Genomic DNA, 12,628 nt, shown 5'->3' with positions numbered 1-12,628 from the left:
CCTGTTCCTGACAATTTTCTTCAGGGAAAATTGAAAACCGTATATATAGAGTCACAAATTTATTTTACACACACATTTCTCAGTACATGAGCAGCAACACTTCTGAGATTTTTTTAAAAAGTTGTCTTTCCCCAGCAAGACTGTAAGTCCTTTAAGGGCAAGGGCGTGCCTGTCTTATTCATTACTGACTCCCCAAGGTCTAGCACAGTGCCTGGTACATAACAGGTGCTCAGTAGCTCAGTAAATGTTAAATGGATGAATGGTGTAGTACATTAATTTCTTTTTAAAAATCTACCTCTGAGCACCTGAACTAAAACTTAAACTGGAATCAGTTTATACTTTTTCCTTCTCTGATTCTGACCTGTACTTTTCACCCGAATCAGGAAAGGATTCTTCTGCTAATTGTGATCATTTTATCCTAAGGACCACAGGACCCCAGGGGGAACACTAGGTCAACTGTGACATTTAGTACGGTATTTTTTTAATTATGCAAATATCCATCTGTTCAGATACCATTTGGGGGCTCATTGAATGTGTATAGTTTAGGATAAAGGGGATAAAACTAGAAAAAGTGCATCTCACTTTGGCTCCGTAGAAATCTGAGTACTACCTGATTCATTTGAAGTTATGAAGGGTCTCCATTTTAATGGTACATCTTTTCTCTTTGGTCAGAATTCTAAATCTTTTTAATTGCGGTTTGAACACCTGTAGCCAAATTTTAAATGTCTTTCTCATTTAAATTCCAAACATTAAAATTCCAAACATCTTGATTATGTAAATGGTAAAAGTAAAGGGCAGAGTTTTTCTTTAAGAGTTTTTTCCCCCACTCCCTCCCACTGCTCCCAATTATGGTTACTCTTTAAGCCCCCAGCAAGGTGGCTAAGTTTCCTGGATTACCCCAAAGTTCATTTCTGGAATAGAACAGGAAGGCTAAATCCCAGCAATGTGTTTTTAAGCGACAAAAAAAGTAAAAAATAGCCAGCATTTGTTCAGCACTTATTATTTGCCAGCCACCACAAGGGCCCTTGATGCAAATTTGTTATATATATTCAATCTTCATAACAGCCTACAATTTAATATTATCAAACGCACTTCTCAAGTTAGGAAACTGAGGCTAAGGTACAGAAGCAACCTGTCCCAGGTTAGATAGCAAGTGACAAGGCTAGGGTTTAGAATAGATGAGCCTGAGTTTGCGTGATCTCTTTACCACACCACTTCCTTCCAAATGCCTGTTTCTGCCAGGACACACTGGTAGACATTTTTTTTTTTTTTTTTTGAGACGGAGTCTCGCTCTGTCACCCAGGCTGGAGGGCAGTGGCGCGATGTGGGCTCACTGCAAGCTCCATCTCCCAGGTTCACACCATTCTCCTGCCTCAGCCTCCTAAGTAGCTGGGACTACAGGCACCCACCACCACACCCGGCTAAGTTTTTGTATTTTTAGTAGAGACAGGGTTTCACCGTGTTAGCCAGGATGATCTCAATCTCCTGAGAAATTTTTTAAAGAATTAAAATTGGCAAGGGAGATTGATTAAATTGTCAGACAGAGACACAGAGAAGTATGCTTTAAAAAGAAGACAATATACAGAATGAATACTAATTTTAAGAAAACGGTCATGTAAATTGGCTCGTGCCTGTAATCCCAGCACTTTGAGAGGCTGAGGTGGGCTGGTCACTTGAGGCCAGAAGTTCGAGACCAGCCTGGCCAACATGGTGAAACCCCATCACTACTACAAGTACATATATGTGTGTGTGCGTGTGTGTGTGTGTGTGTGTGTGTGTGTGTAGCTGGATGTGGTGGCACATGCCTATAATCCCAGCTACTTGGGAGGCTGAGGCATGAGAGTTGCTTGAACACAGGAGGTGAAGGTTGCAGTGAACCAAGATTGCACCACTGCACCACTCCAGCCTGAGCAACAAGAGTGAGACGAGACAAAAAAAAAAAAAAAAAAAAAAAAAAAAAAGGCCTGGCATACGTTCCAGGTTGAGGTGAGGAGGGGACACTATCACAAAGATTCATCTACTGAAGGCCTTAAGGAGCTCGCCTTTCAGTTTGCGACCCACTTCTGTGTTTCCACCTTACTCTGGCTTCCTGTGAGACCTAGTTCAGCCCTGCTCCACCTGATTCCTACATGGAATGGTCTTCATCGTAGTTTCATAACATGACTCTGCTCTTGGATACTTCTGATCTTTTTTCTAGTACCTCATTTATGTCTCCTAGATTCAAATGTTTGAATCTATTCCTCCAATCCCTGCCAATCTGTCTCTAAGAACTGGCAATGTCTATACCTGAGTATTCTTTATCCTGATCTGTATCCTTTATTTTTTTAACCTAGTTATTACGTTTGTGCATCAGTGGTCCAAACACTTTGCCTTGCCAGCTTGAAGTATCATGGTGTGCTGGAAAGAATCTGCAACAGACCAATTTTAGGAGTCATGTCAGGATATGTAAGCTCTTTGGGTGTCATTTTTTTCATCTATGAATTATGAAGAGTAAAAAGCTACAGTCCAGATGTACATAAAGTTAATGGAAATAATACATGTGAGAACGCCATGACACAAAGCAAGCACTCTGTGAATCTTACTTGCTCAGCAGAGTGATGCTGTCTTTCTCTGAATGCTTGGAATATATTGATGAACGTAACAAAGTTGAGTCAGATAGCAAACAACAGACAAATTAACAAAGTTTACACTATGCGGTGAGTGATTTGTGCCATGTTTTTAAAAAGTGGAAAAAAGTATAAACAGGAGAACCAAGAGTGCAGGAGGGGGTGATGGGAGAGGTGTAGGTCAGAGTATTAAAGAGGAGGATGAGTGAGAGGGTTAGAAAGTTAGCCAACTGATATCTGAAAAAAGAGAGTTATGGGCAGAAGAAATAGCCACTGCCAATGGGAAATTCAGGGAACAATAAAGAGGACAGTGCTCTTGGAGTGAATGATGGAGGAAGAGACTGATTGGAGATGAGATCAGACAGGTTAGAGGGATGGCAATATGTAGACCTGGAGGCCATTGTAAGGGCTCGGATCTTTACTTTGAGTGAGATGTTAGTTGACTTACCTTTCCTTTGGAGCCTGATATGACAGTTGATTTTTCAGAAGCTTTCTTTGTTTTCATGCATACTCTGTGTCTTGACTTTAGTACTAATTACTCAAGGGAAGAAGCATGCCATACTCATCTTTATAGTGCTAATGCCTAATATGGTGCCTAGAACATAGACCATACTCAATGAACATCTCTTGAATTGATAATATTGTTTTAGATGCTTATCCTGGGAATTTTTTAAAGATAACATAATGCTTTCACCTGGTTAAAATGTACATGACACTTGAAGGCCACTAGAAAATAAAATCTTATAATAGGCCTTTTTTAGTTTCTCTCAAGTCCCAGCCAGAGATGGATGTGTGCCCTTGCAGCATATTACTTACCCCATATCACACCATTTAATAAAAAGATACAAGCTTGGAACTCAGATGACCTAGGTTTGACAACCAGAAATACCACTTACTAGTTACATGACCTTAAATAAATTATGTAATTCTTCAAAACCTTTCATGTCAGACTAAATGCCATCCAAATCATGGGATCCAATGAGAATCTAAAAATATAATGTGGAGGAAAACATTTTGGTAAACTGCATTGCAATACATGAATGCTAAATATTCTTATTATAATTTAAGCATTAGCTAATATTTGACATGAAAATATAAAATTGTCCCTAAAAATTATGAATGTACTATTTGGCAGAACCAGAAATTATGTTGTGTTGCTCTGGATGCTCAGTGAGGAAGGACCTATTTCACCAAAGGAATAAATAGTTCTGTTGCCTAATAATTTGCCATATTGTTGAATTTTTTCTCACTCTCCTATAGCAACTTTGCTTATGTTAGGATGTTCTTAAAATAGGATTTTCCCAATTAAGAGTCCATTAAAGATACAGAAGGTATTGTGCCTGATCAATAATTCCAAACCATTCAATCTATACAAAAATTTGGCTACGAGGTGCTAGATAAACTCAGCTCTCCATCTGTATGCTTTTCATTGATTGCACACCTCTCTGAGAACCTACCAGATCCAGGGGTGGAGGCTCCATGATTCCAAAAGGCTTTGCTGAGTTCATTCCCAACTAGCCCATTGGAAACAAGTTGGAAGCTTCCCAGTGCCATTAGCAAGGCAGTCGCCCAACAGATCCAGAGGAGTCCCACCTCCCAACTTCAGCCAAATTCTTTTCAAAACTGACTCTGTTTGTAGATATACATGCTTTAAGCACTTCCCACAGAAGATTATATAAAACTATGAAGAAAATAGATAACTGCATTCATTTCCCATGACTGGGTGGGATAACATATTCAGTTTTAATTGACTCTGGAGAATCCAAGTCAATTAGACAAAGGGTATAATAGGAACAAGAAGCTGTATTATTTCACTCACTTGATTATTTTATAAAAATAGAAAGAAATAAATGTAAAATTTGAATAGTCCCACAGCATTGAGATGTGCCATCTATACCAGGCTGTTTGGAGCCACTTGGGGAACATATCTTTATTTTAAAACTAGCTGAAAAGTGGATTTGAAGATTCAATAGTCTGAGTCGTGCACTCTTCTGTAAAACATCAGGTCTGCTCTGGCCAAATGAGAGAGCCACTTCTGGTGGGTGGGTTAAGTACATACGTAGGAGTGGAACCAGATATCAACATATTTTTTTTTGAAAGAGTGAATTTAAAACTAAGAATTCTGAGAGAAAAAATAATTAAGGATTATTTGACATTATTTACCTACTATGTTCTACACACTAAGCTATGTCCTTTGATGGAAGGATAAATGCATTTCCTGAAGTGATTCTCAATCAAACGGTAGAAATATACAGAAAATCAGGGCAAAACAATTTATTTCCTATGGATTTTTTTTTTTTTTTTTGAGAGGGAACTGAAGAGGAAGTGGTTGATTCTGCACACAAAAAAAGGTGAATTTATGGAAGTTTTCACTAAGTCAGTGAGGTAGGTCTTGCAAGATTAATGGGATTTCAACAGAGAGAGGTGAAAGAGACAGCTATTCTAGGCAAGACCACCACCATGTAGCTCTGAAAGTACATGAACATACGGGCCTGAGAATATCTCTATGGCTAGATCATAAAGAACATATTGGGAGAGAAAGGTAAGAGAAAGTAAAGACTGGGGAAACGGAAAGAAATAAGGCTGGGCATGTTGAGTAAGTTTAGATTGTAAAGAGAATTGTTCTGCTATCAATTTTGAACTTTGTATGATAGGACTTGAAGAGCTACTAAAGATTTAAAAGAAAAGATATGACATATCCAGGTTGGGAAACACACAAAAAAATATGTAGGCTAAATATCATTAAAGAAAGAAACAGATCTCTGGAAGTACCAAGTTGTCTAAATTCTGTATCAAACTGGTAATATTTTGCCCAGACCTTGCATTAATCACTGATTTTTTGTACTTAATCATCCTTTTATTCAACAAATATTAATTAAAATTCCTGTACCATGCTAGATTTATGGGACATAATATTGACCAAGACAAATGTAGTTCTGATCCTCGTGGAGTTTACAATCTACTGGGGAGATAAACATTAAATATATAAAAGAGATAAATGCAGATAATTACTGATCTTTGTACAATAACATGCTGAATAGCCTCAGGAACTCACTGGTACTGAGTTACAAAGATTTCAGATTTCGTTCATCATTATCCTTCTCAACAAATATGTGTGGGAGTTATTTTTTTTAAAGTAGCAGAACTACATTTTTTTTGAACTATGGTATTTGCCAGTGAATTTGAGGTTTAGCGGCCTCAACACAACCCATTGTAGTTTCTGCAAGATTTTTTGCTATTGCAAACATTTATAAATTACTGGGAAGCATTATATTTTGCAAGAGAAAAGAAATAGTCCAGCTTTTCTCAGCTGGAATCTTTGAAATGTATGGGTTCACTGGTAAAAAGGACAGATGGCTGAGCTAATGTTAGTAATTGCCAAGAAAAAAGTCCACTGTTGACCTAAAAATGCAATGAAATCTATTCCTTTATAACTTTCCACTGACTGCTTAGCTTAAGTCCTAATTATTACAAAATTAAGAAAGGATTTCTTAACACCAGAAGATTTCCCTAAGAACGTAAGAATATTAGGCCACATCTCTATATGTGCCTGTTAGCCCATTTACTTCACAGCTTACTTAACCAATTTTCTTTGGTCTGTGATACATCCAAGAATTTAATTAGTCACATGTCATACTACAGGAATGAAGGTGAAAGTTAGTGTCAGTGAAAAAGTAACCCAACAATTTAATATAAAAATATTTTTATGAGAGTATCTTTTTCTCTGAAAACTTAAATTCTCATTAAGCCATTTTAAAATGTATAACCAATACCCTTTTGGATTTTGATCATAACACTGTACTAGTTTTCTAAGGCTGATGTAACAAAGTACCACAAAGTGGGTGTTTTAAAAAACAGTTTGTAGCCTTACAGTTCTAGTTGCTAGAAATCTGAGATCAAGGTGTCTAGAAGGTTGGTTCCTTCTAAGGACTGTGAAAAAGACTCTGTTCCAGGCCCCTCATTTACTATCTAGTGGTTTGCTGACATTCTTGACTGTTCCTGGCTTATAAATGCGTCACTAGATCTCTGCCTTCATGTTCCCATAGCATACCTCTGTATGCTACGTATGTCTATCTCCAAATTTCCCCTTCTAATAAGGACACTAGTCATATTGTGTCAGGGCCAATCCAAATTGCTTATTTTAAATTGATTACCTCTGTACAGAACCTGTCTCCAAATAAGGTAATAAGGTCGCATCCCGAGGTACAGGAGATTAAGACTTCCACATATAAATTTTGGAGAGACCCAATCCAATGCATAACCAATATTTTATGAGTTGAAAAATAAACTTTCTTGTCAGAAAAAAAAAAATCTTCAGCATCTTTGCTATAAGCATCAAACTGCTTTATTTCCTTTTTCATACTCAAGGTGTGTGTGTGTGTGTGTGTGTGTGTGTGTGTGTGTAGTTCATTTTTATTTTTCATGCAGCCTGTACTTGGGAATTTTTTAATTGTGAGAATTAATATTGGAATATGAGGTGTATAGCAGACAATTCTGGTGGTGGCTGCCTAGCTCAAAACAAATACTCCTTCTCTGAGATGGACTCATAGGTGACAGGATTATGCTCTGGAAGCCTTGCCCTTTCTGTGTGACCCTACCCCACTGACCAGGACAGTTTAATCCAAGCATAGATGCCGGACCCAGAAAGACCCCATGGGATTTTGAAATTTGGAATAACAACGTTTGGAAACTGGGAACTATTAAAGCTGATATGTTGTTACTTGCCCCCCAAAAGGTCCAAACCTTCTCCTGAGGAGGTGTCTATGCTGTCCTTATTCCTTTCCCTCATGAGGCTCAGTTACTCATTTCTTCCCTCATTTCTGTAAGATACCACACTGTGACTACGATAAAATATTTTTTAGTGTGCCTATGCTTCTCAGGGTTAATTTTGTTGCATGTGACCAAAAGAATCTTAACAAATACAAGTGGCTCTGCAGTAATCTATGCCCCATTCGTGCACTTCTGGTTCTTTAACCCATATAATTTCTTCTGGTTCATGATTGCAGATGATACTCCTGGCTCCTGTCAATCCGTGTCATTAGTCATAATGGGAACTCAGGGCAATAGTAAGAGTTTTGGGGCATAAATCCATCCCTACTCCTAGAAAAACAATAAAAAGCATGCGTTTTATCCATGTTGGGTCTATAATATAATCTTTGTATATACCCAATTGTAAAAACATGTTGAACTACCAAGTTTATTTTCTGATTTCAAAATAGTAGAGAATAATCAGAAATAAGTCAAAGTCAGGAGCCCTTATCGAGGAAAAATTGCAACTATCGATCCGTGGAAGTTAATATTTACAGTCCATGATTGTCATTCAGGGACCTCTATCAGAGTTTCTGCTTTTACCTTCCACAGAGGCAAGAGCAATTGCTGTTGCCTCTAAAAGAGAACTTATTAAACAGGACACTGGCACACAGCAACCTAAGCCCTTCTGTCCCACTCATTCTCACACAAGAGCCCCTCGATGAGCAGACATTGCACCCAAGACCTCTATAGGGTTTTGTTATCATTGCATAAATAAAGGCCAAAATTATAACTGATTTTTTTTTTGAGACAGGGTCTTGCTCTGTTGCCCAGGCTGGAGTGTAGTGACACGATCTCTGTTCACTGCAACCTCCACCTCCTTGGTTCAAGCTATCCTCCCACCTCAGCCCCCCAGTAGCTGGGACTACAGGTGCATGCCACCATGCCAAGCTAAGTTTTGTGTTTTTAGTGGAGATGGGGTTTCACCATGTTGGCCAGGCTGATCTCGAACTCCTGACCTCAGGTGATCTGCCTGCCTCGGCCTCCCAAAGTGCTGGGATTACAGGCATGAGGCACCACTCCCAGCCTTTATTTTTTGTTATGTTAAGTTTCCTTAAAGGAGTTTCTGATTAGTTTATCTACTGCCACTTAAGACATTTGCAAGCCTATCTGCAAAGCTCTTTGTATAGTGGAATGAGTAACAGGGAAGAAAGTTAAGGGTTCCTCAACTTTGTACAAGAAACATAGGTCAACATCAGACAGAAAGGCAGATTTCCAGCAATCACTCTGCATTATTTAAATGACTCCCTGCTCCATCAAATCTCCTAGGAAGGAAAGAGTTGTAGCACTGAAACTCCACAATAAGTCTCTGAGAACTTAGCTGTGGCTTTACACAGAGTTTCAAAGAGTTGTAGCTCAAAAGAGATGCAGGTTATATGACAATATTAATGCCCTGCACAGATTAGCTTCAACCATGATATCTACATTAATCTTTTCTTTTACCTGCAGATCTTCTGGAAAATTCTTAGCTCAAGACAACTTGGTACAAGCAACTATGGAAGCTCATCAGTGAGAGACAGAAAACAAACTGGGTTGGAATAAAATCTAGATGGATGAATTAACTAAATAGAAGATATGCACTTGATGGCAGTAACCCATAGTACAATCACGATATTCAGAAGGATGTGGTGAGGTTGAGCATATTCTAATCCTGTGCTCTCCTGCTGCGTGAAATATCAAGTCCAGGCAGTGGAAGCATTTTGGTTACAAATGAAACATCCACATGGAACAGGAGCACAGTCAGCATCAAAGGGTATAAGTAACAGTGTCTATCTCTAAAACAGATGGGTGTTAAGGACTTGGTGAGATGTCAGTGTCTCATCAAAGGGTCCCGGGCTTCACTAGAGGAATCAGCATCTGAATCAAGACACCAACATAGTAGCTCAGAACCGAAGCTCGACAAACCAATGATTTTTGTTTTGTTTTGTTTTTGTTTTTGTTTTTTAAAGTGGTGATATGGTTTGGTTGTGTCCCCACCCAAATCTCACCTTGAATTATAATAATCCCCATATGTCATGGGATTGGTCCGGTGGGAGGTAACTGAATAATGAGGGCCAGGTCTTTCCCATGCTGTTCTTGTGATAGTGAGTAAATCTCATGAGATTTGATGGTTTTATAAAGAGGCGTTCCCCTGCACACACTCTTTCGCCTGTTGCCATGTAAAACATCCCTTTGCTCTTCCTTTGACTTCTGCCATCATTACGAGGCTTCCGCAGCCATGTGGAACTGTGATTCCATTAAACCTCTTTCCTTTATAATTTACCCAGTCTCAGGTATGTCTGTATTAGCAGCATGGGAACAAACTAATCCAAGTGCCAAAACCATACAGGTGGAGTTCCCAAGCAAGTTAGCTAGTATACTGCACTATACAAAGAATAGTTCCCGGCCCCATCAGCTGGAGTGGTTGGTTCTGATACTGTGCCGCCTACCTTGCTCAGGTCTGACTAAGAACCTAGGCAAGGTACACATACCTTTAGTTGAAATGCCTTCAACATCTGAGCCGACTCATGTCAAGGGAAGCAGGAACTAACATTGTGAGCATCTAGTATTTACCTACCTAGACTCATTTTTATCAGCCTATTTTCTTTACACTGAAACCAGCACAGTACACATTTTTTCCCAGTATTTCTGAGATTATGTAAGCCTCGCCATCGCTTATATAAAAGTTGGGTTTTACGTTACCTGATAAAAGCTACGATTTTTTGAGTACCTACTATATTCCAGGTACTACACTAGGTATTTCAAATACAGTACTGATTTTCAAAACAGTGCAAAATAGGTATCCTTATCCTCAGAAGAGGTAGATAACTTTCTCAAGGTTATAACACAGGGCTGAGATATAAACCCAGATACATCTGACTCCCAAGAGTGTGTATCTTGCACTACATTTCCCTGAGAAATGTTTAAATTCATTTTGATGTAAGTTTTCTGTGTGAAGTTTTTAATATAACCAGTTAAACATAAGCTCTTTCCTTCAACTTGAGTTTGATTTCAATGTACATTCAATCCTTTAAAAATACTTTTCATATTGAAAAGCAGTTTTAGCAGAATAAACACTGATCAGAAATGAGATGTGAGATCTCATGCCAGTGAGTCATGTGACCTTGGGAAGTCTTTCACTTATCTAGAAAAATGTTCTTACTTAAAAAAAAATGTGGGGGAGTAAAGACAAGCAGTGGGGGAAGGATTAAACTTGAAAAATTAAACTCTGATCGTCTCTTCTAGCTCTCCAAACTTAAGGGTCTCTCCAATCCTTTAGAAGTCATTCTTTTTATATATTTTAAACACTACCTTTTGCAAAGGAATTATAAGAAAAAAGATAATTTTAAATTTACTTTAAAAAAATTATCCAACTTTCCGCATATCTCAACAAGTTAGTCAACTTCCTTCACTTGTGTGCAACTTATGAGTGTGGCAATTGTGATATTTGAAGTTGACACCTCAAAGCTACTTGAAGCCTTATTGACCAATGAAAATGTATAAATACAGATATCAAATAAATCAAATTCTTGTCTTCAACTAAAAATGCATTTTCAACATAGTTCAATTTAAGGAACTGGTGTCTTAGTTTTAACCATGAAAATATCATTAGATGATGTATGTGAAAAAAAAAAAAAAGAGACTAGATGTAATCATGTCCTTCACAAGAGAGTTGGCAATTGCAATGTTAGTACTGCAAATCAAACTGTTTTCAGACCTTAAAATGAAAGTCTGTGGAATTCTTCAGGTACACATCTGTAATAAAGTCACCTATCTGACTGCCTTTGTGGCCTAAGCTAAGGAAAGAGAGAAAGAAAAAAAAAAGAAAGAAAGAAAGGGAAGGGATGGGAAGACCTAGAAGGAAGCACATAATAGACTGCTTTGACTAGGTAATTTTTCACATAATGTTAAGTGCAGATAGTTAGAATAGTTCATCGCGATTTTGCAGTCTGGTCTCAGGTTTATTGCTAGAACTAATTTCTGCATTTCTGTGAAAGACATTATACATTCCATTCCTATGGTTTTAAATAATAAATTAATTTTAATGCATTTTTGCTCAGGCTTGAATGGAAAAGATGAAGAGCAATTGATAGGCTCTGAGTTTTTAGAATGCCTTTCAACAAGATTAAAAGCATAAGGCATCCCAAGTCGGCTCTTCTAAAAACAGAAAGTAGCCATCTGCTGGGGCTGCAGAGCTGTTCTACTCTAGAGTGCCATGTAGTCCAGCAGAACAGACACAGCACAAGGTACACTCCTTGACCAAACTGATCCTTAGACAGAGTCATGGCTTTGTGTGCTTTCAATCAACATATTGTTTGAGGTGCCCTCTATTTCTATGTGACATAACTAATGAAAAGAAAAAAGTTACTTGTAATCATACCAGAACTAGAAAATGAAAATAACCCCAGTGAACTCACTAGCAATCCTAAAGAATTCCTGGGTTTCCCTACAGTTATTCCAGCTAGCAGGTGGAACTAGGGAGGGAAATTGCGTTGTTCTTTATAAATTAAATGCTATGTTAGGACTTGAGTAGAAAGTGGAATGAAATTATTTTAATTTTGTTTGTTCATTTCGTTTTTTGCTTTCTTCCAGCACCTCTTTCCTGTTTGTAAATCTTCACTCATCTTCAATCCTTTGTTGCTTGCCTTTCTACACTGTATGGTACTGAAAATTGTGCTGGAAAGCCAATTCTCAAGGAAGTCTCTTCTCTTAATTTACGCTCCAATTTCTAATGGGTGCATTTTTCTGAGGTCCAAGCATAAAGCTTGGGTAAATTTTTCTTCCGTTAAAGACAGAACTCCATGATCTTTATTTAAAAATATATTGATATCTGATGGGAAGACCAGACACCTGAAAAGACATGCTGACTCTCAGTCAGTCTTAATGATTAACCCATGCCCACTGAAAGCAGCTTTGAGAAGACAATGCTACAATTTATTGTTCATCAATTGATCGAAAACTGAGATATTTCAGGAAGATATGTGTGGCAAACACTGTTAGCTGGCAAAGCCAACGGCCATCCTCCAGCCAGCCCCTTTTTCCTTGCCTACCTTCATCTATAGGCTGAGAAGGCTAAACGCTTGTCCAGTCTCCCATACAGCTCACAATGGCCATGTGAGTTTCAGGCAATGAGAGAGGAGCAGAAGTCTGATGGGGGCTTCTGGAAATGCATGTGCTCTCCTAATAAAAAGAACAAGTAAACAAGCATTTCTTCCCTTATCCCTTTCTTTCTA

Source organism: Hylobates moloch, unplaced genomic scaffold (assembly GCF_009828535.3).
Source record: "Hylobates moloch isolate HMO894 unplaced genomic scaffold, HMol_V3 SCAFFOLD_41, whole genome shotgun sequence".
Taxonomy (NCBI): domain Eukaryota; kingdom Metazoa; phylum Chordata; class Mammalia; order Primates; family Hylobatidae; genus Hylobates; species Hylobates moloch.
This window is presented reverse-complemented; position numbering follows the sequence as displayed.